Genomic DNA, 8,394 nt, shown 5'->3' on the forward strand with positions numbered 1-8,394 from the left:
GAAGAGCAACAGTGTCAACAACCTGAATATTTGAGGGCTTCCAGAGACTGAAGCACAAACCCAGAGCTACCTTGGGATAGACCTAAACCCTCCACATATGTAACAGATAGGCAACTTGAATTTCAGGCATGTCCCCAAAAAACTGAAGAGGAGACTGTCTCTCAAAACGTGTTGTATCTGTGGATCTAATTATCCTAGCTGGGATGTCCTACTTGGTCTCAGTGGGAAAGGATAAGCCTAGTCCTGCAGAAATTTGATGTACTGGGGTGTAGTGATCCTCAGTTGGGTCTCCCTCTTCTCAGGAGAGACTAGAAAAAAATGAATGGTGTGAGAAGTTGTGGGATATGTGAAGACTGGGAGGAGAAAGGGGTGATATTTAGGTGAAAAGAGAATAAATAATTAACAATTAAAAAAAGAAAATATCACATTTGAATCAATCTGCAGTTCTACCACACATTGTACCATGCAATGTCATGTGCTTCCTCTCTTTCTCGCTCTCTCCCTCTCTCACTTTCTCTATCTCTCTTTCTTAAATCATTTTATTTATTTACATTCCAAATGTTGCCCCCATCCTGATTCCCCCTCCTAGAGTTCTTCACTTCATCACCCCTCACTTTTGGCTCTGAGATGGTGCTCCTCTATCTTTACTCCCCATATGCTCCCAGCCCTCACTTCTCCATTCTTCCTGACACTACACACCCCTCCCATATTCCCCTTACCTGGGGCATCAACGATCTACAGATCAAGCAGATCCTCTCCCACTGAAGCCAGACAATGCACTCCTCTGCTACTATGTGCTAGGAAATATGGAGCAGCACATGTATGCTTTTGGGTTGATGATTTAGTCTCTGGGTCAGGGTTAGTTGACACTGTTGATCTTCCTATGGGGTTACCATCTCCTTTGATTCCTCATGCCTTCCCATAGCTCTTAAGTAGGGGTCCCTGACTGATCTCAGTCCAGTAGTTGGCTGTCCATATCTACACATGTCTGAGTCGGTGACTGGTATATCCTCTCAGAGGATAACCATGATAGGTTCCTGTCTCAAGCACAACCAGACACCAGTAATAGTATTAGGGTTTGGTGCCTGCCCATGGTATAGATGCCAAGTTGTGCTAGTCACTTGATGGCCTTTCTTTCACTCTCTGTACTAATTTTACCTCTTTATTTTTTAGACAGGAAAAATTCTGGGCCAAAAGTTTTGAAGGTAGGCTGGTGGCTCCATACCTCCACTGAGGGCCGTGGCTGGATGTGGTCTCTTCCAGTCCAATCTAACCACTATTGAGCATTTCTGCAAAGGTCATCCTTATTGAGTCCTGGGAGCCTCTCACATTCCAGGTCTTTGGTACTTTCTAGAGGTTCCACCCAACTCTTGTAGCTGCATATTTCCATTCATTCTTCTCACCCACTGGGCTTCTCTCCTGTCTTCTCCCATACTGGATTCTTCCCCCATTTCTGCCCTTCACCCTCCCACCAGTTCCCTTCCTTCTTTCCACCTCCTGTTATTATTTTGTTCCTCCTTCTAAGAGGGATTATAGTATACTCAATGGGTCCTTCCTTTTTTTTATACTTCTTAGGGTCTGTAACCAAGGTATTTTGTAGTTTATGGCTAATATTCACCTATACGTGAGTACATACCATGCATACTCTTTTAGGCCTGGGCTCCCTAAGTCAGGTAGATATTTTTAGTTCCATCCATTTGCTTGCAATATTCATGATGTCCTTGTTTTTTCACAGCTGAATAGCACTCCATTTTGTAAATGAACCACGTTTTCTGTATCCATTCTTAAATTGAGGGACATCTGGGTTGTTTTCAACTTCTGGCAATTACAAATAAGGCTGCTATAAAAATAGTGGAATACCTGTCTTTTCAGTATAGTAGAGCATCTTTTAGGTATATGACCAGGGGTGATATTCTTAGGTCTTCAGGTTCCTCTGTCATCACATCCTAGACAGCATGTGCTGGCACTTGAGTCTTTGATCTTAGACATGCTGGTTGCTGTAATGTGGAATCTTATGGTTATTTTAATTTTCATTTCCCTGATGAGTAAGGATGTTAAACATTTCTTTGAGTGCTCTTCGCCATTTGATATTACTCTGTTGAGAATTCTGTTTACCTTTGTACTCAATTTTTAAAATAATTTTACTTATTCATATTCCAGCTATGGGGAGAAGACAGGAAGCCCAGAAGAATCAATGGAAGTATGCAACCTCTGGGTTTAGAATGTACAGGTACCCTAAGGAAAATACCAGAGAGGAGGTGAGGGACTCTCAGGACCCAATGGGAGTGACCTTATCCAAGATGTCCAACAGTGGGGAGAGGCAACTCCAAGAGTCCACCTCCAGTAGATAGTAAGGACCTCAAGTGGAAGGATAGTGTTACCAACTTCACAGTCAAAATTTCTGACCCCAAATTGTTCCTGTCTAAATGAACTGTAGGGACAAAAATAGGAAAGTAACTGAAGAAAAGGAGGTCCAGTGTTCGGCCCAAATTGGGATCCATCTTAAGTCCTGCTACCAATGCCTGACACTCATATTGATGCTATGATATGCTTACAGGAGCCTAGCATGCCTGTCCTCTGAAAGGCCCTACAAGCAGCTGACTGAGGCAAATGCAAATACTTATCCTAACCATTGGACTGAAGTCTGGAACCCCTAAGGTTGAATTAGGAGAAGGATTGAAAAAGCTGAAGGGGAGGGCAACCACTTAGGAAGGACAGCAGTTTAAAATAACCTGGATGCCTAAGAGTTCCCAGAGACTGAGCCACCAATCATGTAGCAGACATGGGCTGGTTTGAGACCCCCAGCACATAAGTAGTAGAGGACTGCCTGGACTGGCCTCACTCGATAAAAATTAGTCTGATCCTTGAGAGACTTGAGGCCTCAGCGAAGAAGAATGCTGTATTTAGCTTTTGAAAACTAACTTCTAGAATTCTTTATATATTTTGAATATTGGCCCTCTAACAGATGTAGGGTTAGTGAAGATGTCCTATTGGCAATGTTTTTTACCTTACAGAAGCTTTTAAATTTCATGAGATTCCATCTGTCATTTTTGATATTAAAGTCTGAGACATTGGTGTTCTTTTCAGGAAAATTTCCCCTGTGCCACAGAGTTCAAGGCTATTTTCCATTTTCTCTTCTATTGGATTCAGTGTATCTGGTTTTATGTTGAAGTCCCTAATCCATTTGGACTCGTGGTTTGTATAAGATGATAAATAAGATAAGATGTACAAATATGGATCAGTTTGCACTCAGGTACAGGCAGAACTCCAATTAGGCCAGCATCACTTGTTGAAGATGCTTCCTATTTTCCCACTGTATGTCCTCAGGTTCTTTGTCAAAGATCAAGTATGCACAGCAGTGTAGGTGTATTTCAAGACCTTCATTGTATTTGATTCATCAACAGGTCTTTGTCTATACCAATACCATGAAGTTTTTATCACTACTGCTCTGTAGTACAGTCTGAGGTCGGGGATGATGGTTTCCATAGACGTTCTTTTATCATTGAGATAACGTTTGGGTACCTCAGGTTTTTTGATTTGCCATATTGTTGAAAGTTGTTCTCTTCATGTTTGTTAAGAATTATGTTCGAATTTTGATATGGATTACTTTGAATCTGTAGATTGCTGTTGGCTTTGTTCACCATGTTAATCCTCCCTATACCTGAGCACGGTAGATCATTCAATCTTCTGAGATCTTCAGTTTCTTTCTTCAGGGATGTGTAGTTCTTGTCATATAGATCTTTCACTTGCATGGTTAGAGTTACACTTAGATGTTTTATATTACTTGTGGCTATTCTGAAGGGATGTAGATTCCCTAAGTTCTTTCTCAGCACATTTATTATTTGTATCAAGGAAGACTACTGATTTATTTGAGTTAATTTTATTTTTATTTTTTTTTTGAACAAAAATTAAAATAATTTAATTTAAAAAATTCAAAAACAATTACCAATTAGAGATTTACCAAAAGCAAATTAGATAATATCCACAGATTAGGTTGACATCTGTTTGTAGAGAAATTTATGCATTATTTTTATTAAAATAACATTTCTATTTCTACAAGGAGTTGGAGAAATGATACAAGAAAATAAATTTCTTAAAGTAGCGTTTTTTTCTAATTTTCTACTAGCTCTTTGTTACAAAGTTCTATTTCTTTTGGTTTTTTTGAAATAGGGTTTCTCTGTAGCCCTGGCTGTCCTGGAACTCACTTTGTAGACCAGGTTGGCCTGGAACTCAGAAATCCCCCTGCCTCTGCCTCCCGAGTGCTGGGATTAAAGGCGTGTGCCACCACGCCTGGCCAAAGTTCTATTTCTAAAGCAGGCATAGTGATGATGTCTGTAGCCCCAGGCCTTGGAAGGATGACTGTCCTGCTGCATAGTGAGACAAAGCCAGCCTGAGCTCCATAGTGAGACTGTGCCAAAACCATAACAAGTCACATTTCTCTGAACCGTATACATGAACTTGACGTGACCACACTTACTCTCTGCTTACACTTTTAGGTAGGTGCTCTGGTTCATCTTAAAATGGCCAACTTCCAGAAACAGGCTTATCAAAGCGAAAGAGCAAGGGTTAATATTTCAACAGAGGGAATGGTATATATACATTTTTATTATATACAAGGAATAAAGTTTTAAAAGATAAACAAAATAGAAGTTATCATCATAATTGGTAGTTTGAAAACAATCTTGTCATTTCTAAGAGACTTAAAGGCCTTAGAGCGGGGCCTCAAGGATGAGTTAGAGCTTTAGACAGGTCTCCTGTAGTAGGAGCTGACACTACAGGGAGGCTGGTGATGTGTCAGACCTCAGGAAGGAATGAGATGTGTGCGAGGAACAAATGAAGAGCTGGGAAGGAAGGGTCCTTCCAGGGTCAGGTGTTCTGACAGTGATTGTAAAGGTAATCAGTGAGATAGAAGAGTTCCAGGTAAAACCCTGGGTTTCTCATACTAAAGAAACCTTTCTGTAGGCTACAAATGGTTAAGGGACAGGAAAAGGGAGACATGAGCCGAAGACAAACTAGAAAAGGCTGGTTGGAGATAGGGAAATAGCCTTAGCCAGACAGCAAAGGAGATGGCATTCACCAATACAAGTCTAAACCTGGAACAACGATTTCCATATATTTGGTATTTAATTATATACAAGAAAAATACTTACTTGTTACAGAAGAGCTTCTTTATATAAAAAGCTAGAAACACACACACATATTCAATGTAAATCCCAAATGGCACCCAGCTTACTACATCCTTGGACTACAGGGATTATAAAAAAAACTTTCAGTTCAACTACAGTTACTGTGGGGCCCTCATACAGCAGTCCCCTTTTCATCTGTACATATCTTCAGACTGTGGAGTTTCAGGTTGTATTTTAAAGATGACACCCTAAGCCTCAGATCAGCTAGAGGTTTATGGAGGTGTGCAGGGGCAGTCTACTCTTGGAGATGGAGAGATCCGAGGCCTCTTCCACTTTATACTTCTCCACCGGGTTAAGGCCTCTGTTTTCTTTGTCTTTTCCATGTGGCTTTTTACGCTGGAAAAAAGGAAGCCCTCTGCTGGAAGAGCAATCCGCACTGGTGTGTTCAGTTGTCTCTGGACTTACAGGTTCCTCAGTGCACTGCTCCAGAGCCTCCCTCTCTTCATCCATGTCCTGACTGGTCTCCTTGCTGGTTTCTGAGCTGTTTAGCATCATTAGTGGCTGTTTCTTTTGCAGCTGATCAAGCAGCTGCTCTCGTGGTTCAGTTCTCACAAGTGTTGTTGGATATAAATATTTTTTCCTCTCTGGTGTCATACCTGTTGGGATATCTAGTTTGAGATCCTGTTTCAGAAAGCAATTCAGCTTTGTTAACCCAGTCTTTATAGTTTTATCAAGCTCCAGGCTTCCTGCTTTACATTTTTCTTCATCAGAAGTCATCTGAGCAACAAAGGAGCTGTGCTGGTTCTCAACAGCTGTGCTCTGTTCTCTTACTTTCTTAGTGATCTCCGAACTTGAAGCTTTACAACATCCATTTACAAACTCCATTAAATTCTCAAGTTCTTCCTTTCTCTTGCTTAGGCAGGATGCCCACTGATCAGAGAAATGAACTGTGCTTGTGTTCAGGGTCCCACACTTCTGGGTGATCTCTTGGGATACAATCTCCAGGTTGCTGTTGAGTGAACTGCAGTGTCCTACAGACTCTTCAACCAACTGTGTGCCTTCTTGATTAAAGTGTCTGAGTTCTTGTAATAATCCATCAGATTCAGCAAGAAGTTTCTTACTGTGAACTGTTGTTTTATTGATTATATCAGTAGACCTCCGCTCTGTATTTTCTTGAATACTGTTCAGTGGTTTCTGGATGTTTTCATACTTCTTCTCCAAAGCACAGAACCTCTCTGCCCAACTACTGCTTAACTGGCAAAGTTCCTGTGAATGGGTTTCCTTTATTGTCTTCAGGTCTTCAGTTAGGTTTCCACAAAGCTTTTGTGATTCAACCAAGGAAGAAACTGTGTTTTCTCGGAGTTCATGTAAATTGTTACATAATATGCTGAGAAAACTGTCTATTTCTCTTTTTTGATCTTCTACCTTTTCAGCCACTGTCGATGAAGCCCTGAAAATATGCTGTAGCTGCCTATTTATGTTCAAGATGGAAACCACACCAGGGGCTACGATGGTCTTCAGGGAAGTGAAAAGGTCGGTCACAAGTTCATCAATCAATCCTTGCAGAACACTTTTACTTTGTGCTGCTAACGATTGCTCTTCCAATATCATATCAGAATTCTGAGAAACACGAGCTGACACATTTTCTGGAATAGACATGAGAGATTCAAGTGCTGTCGTGGTAATGGTGTCTAATGCAGAGACACTAGAAGACATCAGGTTACCAAACAGTGTCTTATGAACGTCTAGCATGGCCTTTTGTTTCTCACTGCCATCCTTAATCAATTCTTCCATATTATTAAACAGACTGTTGAGGTTTTTGCCAAAGCTCTCCTGAGCTTCAGCATTGTGTTCATCAATTGCTCTCTTGCGGTCCAGTTTAGAATGTAGGCCAGATACAGCCCTGGTGGTTTCTTTAACTGTGTTAAGCAACTTGCTGGCAGTGTCATGTAGCGTCTTCTCGGTTCTTTCCAAGGCTGAAGAGACGTATTCCTCTTTAACAAGTTGTAATTTTGTTTCTTGCAAATGTTTCTGAGTGGTTTCAAGTTCCTGTGTCTTGGTTTGCAGGTCAGATTTACACTGGTCAAGTAATAACTCTTCCCAGAGTCAAGAGGGATTGGTTGATATTTCCAGCTTCCCGGGCCCTCTTGTCAACAGCTCCAGAACGCCCAATATTTTCACTTCCTGCGAGATCAACCAAATTCAACTTTCCTATTTTAACAAGCTCTTCTCCATCAATTGTTGTTTCTTTCATGTGTATCGTAACAGAGAAAACTGAGTGTGAACGACTAGAGTAAGCATTCATCAAGGTTGCTGCAGTTGTCCTTTTTGCTGCTCCCTTCTCTAAGATTTGGTAGACTTCATCTTTATTGTGTACTGTGATTTCCTCTAAGCCTTTGATTATCACTCCTCTCTTGTTCCGGGGATCATCAAACATCTGCAGCCTTTCAGAAACATCAGAAGATGGACTAAGAAGATCAAAAAGCTCCTCATTATAGATTTCCAACAGGGACACTTTAACTGAAAACTCAGTGCCATTATCAGAAAGTTTCTCAAAAATTTGATGAAGAGTGCGTGGAATTATACCAGCCAGAGGATCCTCCTCCCAGGTATATACTTCATTAGGTGACCTTTCACCTTCCATTGTAAAAGTTTTTCCAGTGCCAGTCTGACCATATGCAAAGATGGTGCAATTATAGCCCATAATAACTTCATCTAGAATTGGACAAACAACACTTCGGTAAACATCAATTTGTTTTGTAGATGCTCCAAACACCATATCAAACGTGTATGTCTTCTTTGAGGTCTTGTCCGTCAACCCTGCAGTCCGTACACTGACTTCTTTCAGTGGGCCCGGGAAGCTGGAAATATCAACCAATCCCTCTTGACTCTGGGAAGAGTTATTACTTGACCAGTGTAAATCTGACCTGCAAACCAAGACACAGGAACTTGAAACCACTCAGAAACATTTGCAAGAAACAAAATTACAACTTGTTAAAGAGGAATACGTCTCTTCAGCCTTGGAAAGAACCGAGAAGACGCTACATGACACTGCCAGCAAGTTGCTTAACACAGTTAAAGAAACCACCGTGCATGGTCACATTCCACTACTGAGTGGGCATTAGCTTTCCGCTCTGCCAGATTAAATGGTCTGCATCTCACCACCACCTGGATGTTCCTGCCCTTTTCCTCTTTCTTCTTCAAAGAACTCGGCTGGGACGCCATGACGGTCGAGCCAAAACCTGCCGGCCTAGCGGAGACTCCGACA

The 8,394-nt window shown here is 41.3% G+C and overlaps 1 pseudogene; it reads right to left on the bottom strand.

Moving 5' to 3' along the window:
• Positions 1 to 4,833: 4,833 nt before the first annotated feature.
• Positions 4,834 to 8,351, bottom strand: LOC147003479 (kinesin-like protein KIF11 pseudogene; annotated as a pseudogene).
• Between the last annotated feature and the right edge of the window lie 43 nt (positions 8,352 to 8,394).

Source organism: Mus caroli, unplaced genomic scaffold (genome assembly GCF_978045245.1).
Source record: "Mus caroli unplaced genomic scaffold, Mus_caroli_1 scaffold_8, whole genome shotgun sequence".
Classification (NCBI taxonomy): domain Eukaryota; kingdom Metazoa; phylum Chordata; class Mammalia; order Rodentia; family Muridae; genus Mus; species Mus caroli.